We start from the raw sequence: 15,352 nt of genomic DNA on the forward strand, positions 1-15,352 counted from the left end.
GTTCAAGGAAAGAGAGGAAAGTCTATGGAAAAGTGCAGAAAACTAAGGCAGATTTGAAATGAACTTTGGGCGACCTGTAGGGAATAGATCAGGGAGAGAATGTGATGGCTGGTAGGATGACTTGCTGTGAGAAGAGATTTGCTGCAAAAGGACTTGAAAAACAAACAAGGAGATCAAGCAAGCAAGGAAACTAAGTACATAAAAAAAAATAGAATTTTGCATCAAGCTAATCTAGATTATGAGCTATGGAAAGAAATGCTAAAGAAAATCTATAATGAAAGAAAGCATGGAAGGAAACTTATTGCAAGACAGAAATGAGCATGATGAAATAGGTCTAAAGCAAAGCATTAACCTTCTAACAAACTGCAACACTAGAAATCCTATGGAGAAGGCAAATCTGTGTTTTGTGGCAGTAAGAGGGTCTTGGCCTTAGTTCATGGTCCCAAAGGGAGGAAAGGAGGCCAATGCTATGTTGTTGGCCTTTTTCTATCTTCTTTATATCACTATTTGACCTGCTACAAAAAACTTAAATGGAAACAACCTTCTAAATCACCAAAAGCAACCTATTCTTGACCAAGAAAGAGATTTATCTAACAGTAACTAATTCATAAACTGAAACAAAGCATAGAACTACAAACAAGAGGAGTTTGGTTTCTTGGATTGGGCCCTAACCCAAGAGCTTCAGCCCTCTAAGGTAACTCAATGCTAGCTCAAAAAGGATCTCATCTTTATTATCAAAATAATAATAAGATTACATGAAATTGTCAACAAAAGTAAGCTCGAAGTTGAGCAGAGCAAAGCTGCAACAAAAATTTGAAAATTTGAATAACTTCCTAATGATGCCCTAGGCCTCTGTACTTATGCAACTAAAGCTCCCAACAACTTCCTTAAAATCAAGGAGGCTTGTCTCCCAAAACTTGAGATAAACAGAAGTTATCCTCTACTTTCTCGACTGCCTCCTAGTGCAATGATGTGGTTGTTTGTGCTCTAAGCTGCATGATGGAGAATTCGAAGTGGGGAGTCATAAATGAGGGGGATACCCTCCTATAAATCCTCTTCCTTGTCTACTTCGAATTATTGCTGCCAATTTTCCATTAAATCTTTGACTTTATCTCCAAAATTGAACAAAAATCTGCATTAAACACATACTAGACTCTATGGCATAATGACCAACCCAATTCACTCATAAGCATAAATATAATAAAAAAACATGCAATAAGCTAAGAGAATGATTGATCAAACTATGTTAGGAGGAAAAATGAGCCCATATAATTACCCATGAAGAACAAATCCTCAGTTGAAATAAACCTTTGAGAAACCTAAAAGTTTAATTTAAAGCATCTTAAAGGATTGTTAGAAGTTATTGTGGACATTCATAAAAGAAAAGCATTTAAAAGACTTGAAATCTGGCTTCAGGGAGAACTCATTACACTAGGGCAAACCCTGATCCAAATCCTCCCCCTGTGTTTGAAAATCCCAACTTGATTCCAAGAATCATTAGAAGACAAGAGAGTTCAGTCAGCCCTAGACCTTTATTTAGATCACATTCATGCCCTGTTGAGTGGTTGTTCTTAGAAGATCTTCCTTTTGACGAATATTTTGAAACTTCTCTGTTTAGAACCACATCTGATAGTGAACTATTGGACTTAGTCCAAGATCTAGAATTCATCAGAGAACTTGAAATCCAACGAGCCAATTTGTCAATTGATTGACATCTACAAAACTCCCCTAAGTCATCCCTTACCACTGATAGAACCCCTGAACTTTCTGAAATAGCTTCACTTTCTGTTGGTTCATCATTATTCCCTCACTTTTATGAAAACCAGTGCACTCCTACATTCATTCCTTCACTTCCTCTTCAGGCAATCACCACTCAACATCCCACCACTACCGCTAGTTCTTCCTCCTCAACCCAAACACCCCCTATTACCCCAACTCTAGTTCACACTCCTACCCAACCTAGAATCATGGCCAATAGATATGCTCCCCTTGTGATGCTTGCTCCCCAAGGTGCTATGCCACAGGATTATTAGAGTAAAATTGTTACTTTTGATGGCATTGGAACATACACAGCACAACAACACACTAGGAAGATGACAAACTATTTTGAACTTCATGAGATTGACATAGCATATGTCCAAATGAGAATTTTCGTCCAAATTCTGGCCGAGGAAGTGAGAGCATGGTTTAGATATTTAGCCCCTCAGAGCATAGATAGTCTAAGAATCCTTTACCAACAATTCTTGAATAGGTGGGAAAAGAAGAAAGACCCCCTTCAAATTTAATCTGAATATGAAAACCTTAAAAGGGGGCCAAATGAAATTGTTCAAGACTATTGCACCAGGTTTAACAATGTATATAATGCCATTCCACTTGGCTTAGCCCTAATCAAATTTCCAGATGGATTTGATACAAATATGGATTTTCAATTAAGAGAAAGAAATCCCCCTACTCTGGAAGAAATGCAGAGTGTGGCAGTAAGCGTTGAAGCTAATCTGCTTTCCAAAAGAGCCAGAACTAGAAGTGAGAGAAGAATACCCTTGAAAGATGAAAATTCACCCTTTGACCAAAAAATGGATTCTTTGGCCAAAGGGATGGAAAGGTTGATGGACATAATAGAAGTCATTGAAAGGAAACCTCATTGGGATAACCAACAGGCTAATCTAGTGAGCAATCCAAAATTTAGGAAAAACCAAAACCAAAGTACTGGCAAGAATGGTCCTGATCAAAACATTAGACCACCTTTCCAAGAAAACTATGCAGAGACCTCACACCTAGAAGACCCTGAACAAGATACTCAGATAAATTTGATGGGCCTAGATGATGAAGAAACTGTTTTTCTAACTCAAGATGATCAAGAATTATACATGCTCCAACAGTTACAAACTCAAACAGGAGAATCTTTCGAATATAAGCAAGGGTATGACTTTTCTATTTTCGAGGTTCATAAACAGTATAACTTAAGAAGCAAGAAAAACCTTGATGTTCTTGATTAGAATAAAAAAGCAATGCCTAGCCAGCCTAAGAAAGGAAAAGCTACAAATCAAAATCCTCCAGTTAAAAAAACCTTACAAATCCTTTCTAGACCACATCAAAATCCTCCTAGCCCCACCATTAAAGATGTAACAGATAACCAGCCTATTAATGAGCAACCTTCCACTTTAGTCCCCCTTAAAGGAACAATGGAACAACCCGCAGGAATCATATTAGAAAATCCAATTGAAAATATTCCTAACAATGGAAAAGAAAAACACACTGCTCAGAGCTTTGGCTCTAAAATTCCAAATATTCAAATAGATAAATCCCCTTTGCTTTCAATTTGGGAGTAGAGGTGGCCAAGCTCAAAATTTTAGTGCCCTTGACAAAATTGATCAAACACGAAACCTATAGATCTCAAATTAGTAAATCTCTGAACTATGTTGAAAATGAAGATTTTGTGAATATATTTGATGACCAACCTGAGTTACTTTTCGGACCAGATGTTAATGGAAAGCCAGTTGAAGGAGGGATACCACCTTTCTACATCAGCCTTAACATCCATGACAAAATCCTACACAATTCCATGCTGGACTATGGAGCCTCACACAATCTTATGCCTAATTTTGTAATGGAAAAACATAAATTGGATATCACCAGACCTTATAAAGTTCTATTCTCCTTTGATTCAAGCCATGTTAAATGCTTAGGTCCCATAAAATATTTGTGTGTCTCCCTAGTTCAGTACCATGCCAAAACTATACTCATGGACATTGTTGTTGCTGATATACCACCCAAGTATGGCATGCTATTATCTAGATCCTAGGGTGCTAAACTCCAAGGATCTCTACAATTGGATATGTCTTACGCTACCATTTCAGTCTTTGGACATTCCAAGAAATTGTATAGAGAAACTTTGATGAATTATGTAGTGAGTAGTTAGGAGAAGCCTCAGAACTTCCCTATATATTTAGTACATTCTGACATGGATTCTTTTATTCTTTACAATGCTGAAACTAATCAAGAAGATACTCCAAGTGATATAATAGCAGAACCAAAAGAAATTGCAAAAGAAAATTCAAACGTCCAAATTCATGAGATATCAGATAACAAAGAAAATCTAGATGCCCTAGTTAAGAAGGATTCCACTACCCCAGATGAAAATTATGAACATGAAATCTTATGGCATTTGGAATTTGATGGTTCGGTAAACAAGCTAGGTGCAGGAGCAGGTGTATGGATATACAACTTAGAGAATGATCATGCAGAAGGTCATGCCTATAGACTAAACTTTAAATGTACAAACAATATGGCCAAATATGAAGCACTTCTATTAGGACTGAAACTGGTTAAGAAGTTAGGAGCCATCAGATTTTCTATCATGGGATATTCTAAGTTAGTGATCAAACAAATTAAATCCATTTACATGACCAAGGATCCTAGGCTAGGATTTTATAGAGGAACAGTCATAGAAATACTAAATACCTTTTTAGAAACCAAACTTGTTGTTATCCCCAGAAAACACAACATGCAGGCTCACAGCTTAGCCATGTTTGCTAGTACTTGTAAGTTGCCTTTTGAGCCTAACCATCAGTACACTGTTGAGGTTAGGCATAGACCTGCAATTCCTGACAATTTAAAGAACTGGCAAGTATTCGAGAATGATCAGCAAATCAATAATTTTTTAACTTTAGACAATGAATTTGTAAATACCAACATAGACACTGACATAGCAGTAGATTTTGATTGCTCTGATGAAGTTGAAATTAATAAACTAGAAGAAGATCAAATAGATAGAATTCATCCTACAAAATTCACAAAAACAAATATTCAAGATTTAAAACAAATGGAAATTGATGAAGTAATTGATGATGAAACCGAAGTCATAAACCTCAAAGATAATTTCTTGCCCAAAGGATTAACTCCTTTGGAGTAATTATTCGACTCAAATGATATTCCTAAAAAGCCTAAAATGGAGCCTTTGAAATCAGACATTGAGGAATGTGTTAGCACTTGAAATTTCACCTCAGACTGAGAAAGGTAAACCTCAAGGCAACATCAAACCACTTAGCCTCGTAGTTAGCCCTACGGGGCAGGAGAGGGCTCTCTTCGGTCTATCTCGATAAACATCTTCAATGGGCGAGATAACCAATAGGGTAACATTGATTTTAGGCTAGTAAACTGATCAAAAGGGTTGATTTGGGATTTTTAGGGTTTTTGGTGGAAAATTGGGGAAATGGCAATTTTAGGTGCGGGGATTGGACACAGTTTTCGCAGGGGGTTCTTTGGGGCGAGGTAGGAAACAATATTGATGCCTTTAATAGAGATGGATGGATGAGAATGACCGGTGAGGAGTTAAAGAGAGCAAGCAATAACCTTGAATTCCCTTTAAACAGTCGAAAACATTGATATTAAGCAAACTTAAAAGCAGAGCATGACAGTGATGAGTTCTACTTTAACACTTCATTTGCCTAATGTGCAGAAGGAAAAGTAAGGAAATGATTCACATAACATAATTACAAGTACAAAGAGAAACACACCATCAATACATGTGACCACAAGAATCCCAAAAAGGATTGCAAAACCCTGGTCTTCCTTTGCCAAAAATTGCAGAGATACAGTGAGTAATACAATAAGAGCTTCTCCCTCAAGAGTCCAACCATGAAAATGAGCAAGAAAGTACATCATATAGATCATCTAACATCTTTCCCTGCCTATAGGGGTCAAGCTCACTATCCTAGGAGCTGTTTCAACCACTTCTAAACTAAGCACTAAAAACTAGGCAGTCAAAACAACTTGCCTCTATAAGCTAGGAAACCAATTCATTCATTTAATTTTCACCTATTTCATGAATGAATCTTATAGAAGAGATAAATAAGTGTAAAAGTGTCATAAAATTACATCATTTACAACAAGGAGGATAAAAATCAACTCCAAAAAGTCAAACACAGTCAAAACTGCGTTTTGCTGAGCTGTAGGCTGAAATCCTGAGCAATTTGCCTGACGGGTCGCGCGGCTTTGAGAGCAGTTTTGGGGCACTTTCAGGTGTCCAAATGAGGCAAGAGTAGGCTTGTTGGAAAGGTCTGTGAGTCTACTTTCCAACCCAACCGGAATTCTGAATTTGGTTGTCATTTGCACCTCCAAAATTGCAATTTCCCAAGACTGCTTTCTGTGTGTCAAAAATGTGACAGAAAGTCATTTTTTGCTTGTTTTTTAACTTTCAGGAGGCCCAAAAATTACTAAAATCTCTTGGCAATGGGTGAGCATGTGTAACTTTTCATGAAAAATCCAGAAATTTTGAGTTTTCCCGGAACGGAGTAGCCAAATAAAAGGGTCGCGCGGGGGTTGAGACCCGTTGGTGGAGAAAACCTGTGTTTGGCACAAAAAATTCACAATTGACAAAAGTTTCTCCAAATTTCTTGAAATTTGGGCTGGGAGTCCCCAATAAAGTACAATGCTCAGTCAAAGAGGCTTTCGCCAAAATTTGGAGTGGATTGGGCCTTTTCCGTTGTTTTAGTGCCTTGGCCAACCTCCTTGGATCTAGCGATTGCAATTTTGACATTTCTCTAAAACCATGACACCTGTGCAAAAAGTGAAGAAGGTTTCTCTTCTTTGGCATGTTATGGAAAAAAACCTCTCTCATTTTTCCAAAATTCATCTTTTATTGCTTTGGAACATCATTTGAGTGCGACTTGTCCCGATGTCTGAAACAAGGAATTTTGTCAAAATGGAGCGAAATGAAGGGGATAGGGGGCTTCTAAATTCTTGGGGAAATTGTTGGAAGTGGGAAGGGATGATAGGAAGCAGGGGAAAGTGGAATCTTAGAGATTGAGCGAGGGGAAGGGGTCCAAAAGGGCAAAACACAGGCCAAACCTAGAAAATTGCCAGATTGTAGCTATAAACTAGGGTTTGTGCAAAAATGAGGATTTTGGGGGATCTCAGTGATGGGAAGCATTTGATAAGGTACTTTAAGGATAGGGGAAGGTGTATGAACATCAGGATACAATTTTTTCCAATGATTTGACTGCCCAAGAGAAATTGCCTTCAGAACCCTAGGAGAGGGAAATGACCTTGCCTAGGTGCAACTGAAGCATGAACAAGATGTAAAATGACTCATTAGACACTAACATGATAATGAAAACCCTATGAATGATGATAGACTCAGCTGAATGGTGACATGGATTGGCATTTGGGCAACTTTGAAAAGAGTGAGAGCAAACCCTAGACCTAATGCCTAGTGACCAAATTTTGCTTGAAAACTCTTTGAAATGACAAAATTTGACTTGGAAACTCTGAGACCACTTTGTAAGAGCATATTTGATCACTGGAGGAAGGCTGGAAAGACTGACACTAACGTTGGCTCCAATGGGGATGGTAGCTCCTTGGAGGTGCCAAGAACCTCAGACCTCTGGGAGAGCAAACCAATACTTTCAACCATTGGGCGATGGAGTCATTATTTCCACCTTTGACACAAAACATTGACACATTTATTGAATGAAAACTTGACTGAAAGCTGACTTAAACTTAACTGGAACTTGACTCAAACCGACTTGATGGCAAACTGAAATAACTTGAAAAACTCACTCAACAGACCAAACACAAAAGACTCATGACTGACTTAACTAAAACAAGAACTTACAAAGCTTATTGAAGGGTAGCAGTCCATGAAGATTTGAAATCATGATGACAACCACCTGTGTTTCTTACAAGACAATATACATCAAACTATATCAAAATGCCAATGCAACCAATCAAGCAGATGCCTTCTTGATTGATTCTCCTGATTAGATCTTCTGGTCAACAATGAATACTGGTAATTGGGCATCCAAAAACATAGATGACCATGATCTCCTTCATCACTGAACACAACAATAATCACTGTCACTGTTGATTGTAACAAATCTGCCATTGGATCCTGGAAAACATGAAGACTTGACATTGCCACCTCCTGCTGAAAGAACAAGGTATCCTTTGTTTCAAATTCTGATCTGCCTTCATCATGTGCTTCGGTAAAAGTATGCTCATGGGCTTCAAAAAATTCTGAACAAGTAGATGAGCAGATCTCCTCTTGAAATAACATTTCAAAACACGAGACATATGAGGAAGAATCTGAAATGGAATCCTGAATGGTCTGATCTTTTGTAGTTTGAATATATGGTAAGTCATCCTCATATGATATGATAGCCAGATTCTCATTACATTCATCAATCATGAGAAAAGAAATTTCAGATGTTTCATGAAACCCAACACTAACATTTCTATCAGCTATCATAGATTCATCCAGAGAAACCTTTTCACTTACTTGAACGAAGTACTTGTCTTGTTTTTCACAGAGGCAATGAACTACCTCCTCATGAAGATCTGGTGTTGGTGAAATGAGAGCATTTAGGTGTGCTACTCCATTTTCTTCATTTGAGGCAGCCGCGACAATACAACTTTCTTTTATGAGATCCAGAACAACATGTTTTGCCTCATCACAATTTATCTCCCGATCTGATTTATCATCATCACTTTCTGAGATGGGAACCTTACTTTCCTGCGTTACCTGCATGCTGTCTTCTTCTATGGACAGATCTGAAACAACATTTGCTCTTTCCTCATTTTCAACCATATGGAAATCTTTAGCCTGTTGACCTTGACAAGTATCCTCTAAGATTTCTGTGTGCTGCTGAAATGGATTCTCATACAGAGCTTCCATAATCTCAATATCCATAAAATTATCATCTTCATAATATGTCTCAAGGCTTTCAATAAAACTATAAGCATGCTTGCAACAGTCTTGAACTAAATTTAATGATGAGTAAGAGTCCTTATATCGTTCAATGAACATAGCATGAAAATCCTTTAAACAATAAATACAAGCAGGCGGCAAACTTTCATACCATGATTGGGCTTCACCTTCCAAAGTGGCCAGGAATATCTTCATCAAGCAATCTTCAGGAAAATCCATCTTCAACTTGCGAATATGCATATGAAATCTAACTAGATGTAAAGCAGCATCCTTCTTACCATCATCATTAAATATAGGCAGATTCCTTGACCAATCTACCTTTGGAATTTTATTTGGAAAACCAGGGATGTGATCTCGACTCAAGGGAGCATATCTTCTTGCAATCCGATCCATCTTGAAAATCTCAAAGCTACTGATCTCTCTGCAGTGAAGTCACCATGAAGCATTGATCTCTAGAGTTTTCAGTGAAGGAGTCGCCAGTGAATGATTGCAGCCTTGTCAGTGTCTGATCGTTGTCCACTATCGACAATCAGATCTGAACTTGATACATGTACTGGGGTAAAATGCAAATGAAGTGTTGTATCCACAAGCTCACGGAGATGGACTGAAGCAACGTTTATCTACTTCCGCTAATGCAAAGCAAAAGCGTTTCGAAGGCTACCTGGCATAACTGCAGGCTCCGTCTAAGACTTATGAAACAAACACATCAATCAACAGACAAGTTGTTCTCCCCAGTATGGTCGCCAATATGTTAGCGCTTGAAATTTCACCTCAGGCTGAGAAAGGTAAACCTCAAGGCAACATCAAACCACTTAGCCTCGTAGCTAGCCCTACGGGGCAGGAGAGGGCTCTCTCCGGTCTATCTCGATAAAGATCTTCAATGGGTGAGATAACCAATAGGGTAACACTAATTTTAGGCTAGTAAACTGATCAAAAGGTTTGATTTGGGATTTTTAGGGTTTTTGGTGGAAAATTGGGGAAATGGCAATTTTAGGTGCGGGGATTGGACACAGTTTTTGCAGGGGGTTCTTTGGGGCATGGTAGGAAACAATATTGATGCCTTTAATAGAGATGTATGGATGAGAATGACCGGTGAGGAGTTAAAGAGAGCAAGCAATAACCTTGAATTCCCTTTAAACAATCGAAAACATTGATATTAAGAAAACTTAAAAGCAGAGCATGACAGTCATGAGTTCTACTTTAACACTTCATTTGCCTAATGTGCAGAAGGAAAAGTAAGGAAATGATTCACATAACACACTTACAAGTACAAAGAGAAACACACCATCAATACATGTGACCACAAGAATCCCAAAAAGGACTGCAAAATCCTGGTCTTCCTTTGCAAAAAATTGCAGAGATACAATGAGTAATACAATAAGAGCTTCTCCCTCAAGAGTCCAACCATGAAAATGAGCAAGAAAGTACATCATATAGATAATCTAACATCTTTCTCTGCCTCTAGGGGTTGAGCTCACTATCCTAGGAGCTGTTTCAACCACTTCTAAACTAAGCACTAAAAACTAGGTAGTCAAAACAACTTGCCTCTATAAGCTAGGAAACCAATTCATTCATTTAATTTTCACCTATTTCATGAATGAATCTTCTAGAAGAGATAAATAAGTGTAAAAGTGTCATAAAATTACATCATTTACAACAAGGAGGATAAAAATCAACTCCAAAAAGTCAAACACAATCAAAACTGCGTTTTGCTGAGCTGTAGGTTGAAATCCTAAGCAATTTGCCTGACGGGTCGCGCGGCAAATCCTGACGGGTCGCGCGCCTTTGAGAGCACTTTTGGGGCACTTTCAGGTGTCCAAATGAGGCAAGCGTAGGCTTGTTGGAAATTTCTGTGAGTCTACTTTCCAACCCAACTAGAATTTCTGAATTTGGTTGTCATTTTCCCCTCCAAAATCGCAATATCCCAAGACTGCTTTCTGTGTGTCAAAAATGTGGAAGAAAGTCATTTTTTGCTTGTTTTTTGACTTTCAGGAGGCCCAAAACTTCATAAAATCTCTTGGAAATGGGTGAGAATGTGTAACTTTTCATGAAAAATCCAGAAATGCTGAGTTTTCCTGGAACGAAGTAGCCAAATGAAAGGGTCGCGCGGGGGGTGAGACCCGTTGGTGGAGAAAACCTGTGTTTGGCACAAAAAATTCACAATTGACAAAATTTTCTCCAAATTTCTTGAAATTTGGGCTGGGAGTCCCCAATAAAGTACCATGCTCAGTCAAAGAGGCTTTGGCCAAAATTTGGAGTGGATCGGGCCTTTTCTGTTGTTTTAGTGCCTTGGCCAACCTCCTTGGATCTGGCGATTGCAATTTTGACATTTCACTAAAACCATGACACCTGTGCAAAAAGTGAAGGAGGTTTTTCTTCTTTGGCATGTTATGGACAAAACCTCTCTCAGTTTTTCAAAATTCATCTTTTATTGCTCTGGAACATCATTTGAGTGCGACTTGTCCCGATGTGTGAAACAAGAAATTTTGTGAAAATGGAGCGAAATGAAGGGGATAGGGGGCTTCTAAATTCTTGGGGAAATTTTTGGGAGTGGGTAGGGATGTTAGGAAGCAGGGGAAAGTGGAATCTCAGAGATTGAGCGAGGGGAAGGGGTCCAAAAGGGAAAAACACAGGCCAAACCTAGAAAATTGCCATGTTGTATCTAGAAACTAGGGTTTGTGCAAAAATGAGGATTTTGGGGGATCTCAGTGATGGGAAGCATTTGATAAGGTACTTTAAGGATAGGGGAAGGTGTATGAACATCAGGATACAAGTTTTGCCAATGATTTGACCGCCCAAGAGAAATTGCATTCAAAACCCTAGGAGAGGGAAATGACCTTGCCTAGGTGCTACTGAAGCATGAACAAGATGTAAAATGACTCATTAGACACTGAAATGATAATGAAAACCCTATGAATGATGATAGACTCAGCTGAATGGTGACATGGATTGGCATTTGGGCAACTTTGAAAAGAGTGAGAGCAAACCCTAGACCTAATGCCTAGTGACCAAATTTTGCTTGAAAACTCTTTGAAATGACAAAATTTGACTTGGAAACTCTGAGACCTCTTTGTATGAGCATATTTGATCACTGGAGGAAGGCTGGAAAGACTGACACTAACATTGGCTCCAATGGGGATGGTAGCTCCTTGGAGGTGCCAAGAACCTCAGACCTCTGGGAGAGCAGACCAGTGCTTTCAACCATTGGGCGATGGAGTCATTATTTCCACCTTTGACACAAAACTTTGACACATTTATTGAATGAAAACTTGACTGAAAGCTGACTGAAACTTAACTGGAACTTGACTCAAACCGACTCGATGGCAAACTGAAATAACTTGAAAAACTCACTCAACAGACCAAACACAAATGACTCATGACTGACTTAACTAAAACAAGAACTTACAGAGCTTATTGAAGGGCAGCAGTCCATCAAGATTTGAAATCATGATGACAACCACCTGTGTTTCTTACAAGACAATATACATCAAACTATATCAAAATGCCAATGCAACCAATCAAGCAGATGCCTTCTTGATTGATTCTCCTGATTAGATCTTCTGGTCAACAATGAATACTGGTAACTGGGCATCCAAAAACATAGCTGACCATGATCTCCTTCATCACTGAACACAACAATAATCACTTTCACTGCTGACTGTAACAAATCTGCCATTGGATCCTGGAAAACATGAAGACTTGACATTGCCACCTCCTGCTGAAAGAACAAGGTATCCTTTGTTTCAAATTCTGATCTGCCTTCATCATGTGCTTCGGTAAAAGTATGCTCATGGGCTTCAAAAAATTCTGAACAAGTAGATGAGCAGATCTCCTCTTGAAATAACATTTCAAAACATGAGACATATGAGGAAGAATCTGAAATGGAATCCTGAATGGTCTGATCTTTTGTAGTTTGAATATATGGTAAGTCATCCTCATATGATATGATAGCCAGATTCTCATTACATTCATCAATCATGAGAAAAGAAATTTCAGATGTTTCGTGAAACCCAACACTAACATTTCTATCAGCTATCATAGATTCATCCAGAGAAACCTTTTCACTTACTTGAACGAAGAACTTGTCTTGTTTTTCACAGAGGCAATGAACTACCTCCTCATGAAGATCTAGTGTTGGTGAAATGAGAGCATTTAGGTGTGCTACTCCATTTTCTTCATTTGAGGCAGCCGCGACAATACAACTTTCTTTTATGAGATCCGGAACAACATGTTTTGCCTCATCACAATTTATCTCCCGATCTGATTTATCATCATCACTTTCTGAGATGGGAACCTTACTTTCCTGCGTTACCTGCATGCTGTATTCTTCTATGGACAGATCTGAAACAACATTTTCTCTTTCCTCATTTTCAACCTTATGGAAATCTTCAGCCTGTTGATCTTGACAAGTATCCTCTAAGATTTCTGTGTGCTGCTGAAATGGATTCTCATACAGAGCCTCCATAATCTCAATATCCATAAAATTATCATCTTCATAATATGTCTCAAGGCTTTCAATAAAACTATAAGCATGCTTGCAACAGTCTTGAACTAAATTTAATGATGGATAAGAGTCCTTATATCGTTCAATGAACATAGCATGAAAATCCTTTAAACAGTAAATACAAGCAGGCGGCAAACTTTCATACCATGATTGGGCCTCGCCTTCCAGAGTGGCCAGGAATATCTTCATCAAGCAATCTTCAGGAAAATCCACCTTCAACTTGCGAATATGCATATGAAATCTAACTAGATGTAAAGCAGCATCCTTCTTACCATCATCATTAAATATAGGCAGATTCCTTGACCAATCTACCTTTGGAATTTTATTTGGAAAACCAGGGATGTGATCTCGACTCAAGCTAGCATATCTTCTTGCAATCCGATCCATCTTGAAAATCTCAAAGCTACTGATCTCTCTGCAGTGAAGTCACCATGAAGCATTGATCTCTAGAGTTTTCAGTGAAGGAGTCGCCAGTGAATGATTTCAGCCTTGTCAGTGTCTGATCGTTGTCCACTATCGACAATCAGATCTGAACTTGATACATGTACTGGGGTAAAATGCAAATGAAGTGTTGTATCCACAAGCTCATGGAGATGGACTGAAGCAGCGTTTATCTACTCCCGCTAATGCAAAGCAAAAGCGTTTCGAAGGCTACCTGGCATAACTTCAGGCTTCGTCTAAGACTTATGAAACAAACACATTAATCAACAGACAAGTTGTTCTCCCCATTATGGTCGCCAATATGTTAGCGCTTGAAATTTCACCTCAGGCTGAGAAAGGTAAACCTCAAGGCAACATCAAACCACTTAGCCTCGTAGCTAGCCCTACGGGGCAGGAGAGGGCTCTCTCCGGTCTATCTCGATAAAGATCTTCAATGGGCGAGATAAACAATAGGGTAACACTGATTTTAGGCTAGTAAACTGATCAAAAGGGTTGATTTGGGATTTTTAGGGATTTTGGTGGAAAATTGGGGAAATGGCAATTTTAGGTTCGGGGATTGGACACAGTTTTTGCAGGGGGTTCTTTGGGGTGAGGTAGGAAACAGTATTGATGCCTTTAATAGAGATGTATGGATGAGAATGACCGGTGAGGAGTTAAAGAGAGCAAGCAATAACCTTGAATTCCCTTTAAACAGTCGAAAACATTGATATTAAGCAAACTTAAAAGCAGAGCATGACAGTCATGAGTTCTACTTTAACACTTCATTTGCCTAATGTGCAGAAGGAAAAGTAAGGAAATGATTCACATAACACACTTACAAGTACAAAGAGAAACACACCATCAATACATGTGACCACAAGAATCCCAAAAAGGACTGCAAAACCCTAGTCTTCCTTTGCCAAAAATTGCAGAGATACAGTGAGTAATACAATAAGAGCTTCTCCCTCAAGAGTCCAACCATGAAAATGAGCAAGAAAGTACATCATATAGATCATCTAACATATTTCCCTGCCTCTAGGGGTCGAGCTCACTATCCTAGGAGCTGTTTCAACCACTTCTAAACTAAGCACTAAAAACTAGGCAGTCAAAGCAACTTGCCTCTATAAGCTAGGAAACCAATTCATTCATTTAATTTTCACCTATTTCATGAATGAATCTTCTAGAAGAGATAAATAAGTGTAAAAGTGTCATAAAATTACATCATTTACAACAAGGAGGATAAAAATCAACTCCAAAAATTCAAACACAGTCAAAACTGCGTTTTGCTGAGCTGTAGGCTGAAATCCTGAGCAATTTGCCTGACGGGTCGCGCGCCAAATCCTGACGGGTCGCGCGCCTTTGAGAGCACTTTTGCGGCACTTTCAGGTGTCCAAATGAGGCAAGAGTAGGCTTGTTGGAATGTTCTATGAGTCTACTTTCCAACCCAACTGGAATTTCTGAATTTGGTTGTCATTTGCCCCTCCAAAATTGCAATATCCCAAGACTGCTTTCTGTGTGTCAAAAATGTGGCAGAAAGTCATTTTTTGCTTGTTTTTCGACTTTCAGGAGGCCCAAAACTTCATAAAATCTCTTGGAAATGGGTGAGAATGTGTAACTTTTCATGAAAAATCCATAAATGCTGAGTTTTCCTGGAACGAAGTAGCCAAATGAAAGGGTCGCGCGAGGGGTGAGACCCGTTGGTGGAGAAAACCTGTGTTTGG

The sequence above is a fragment of the Pinus tabuliformis genome, chromosome 6 (assembly GCF_031772625.1).
Source record: "Pinus tabuliformis cultivar Carrire ecotype Pingquan chromosome 6, CPIR1, whole genome shotgun sequence".
NCBI lineage: Eukaryota > Viridiplantae > Streptophyta > Pinopsida > Pinales > Pinaceae > Pinus > Pinus tabuliformis.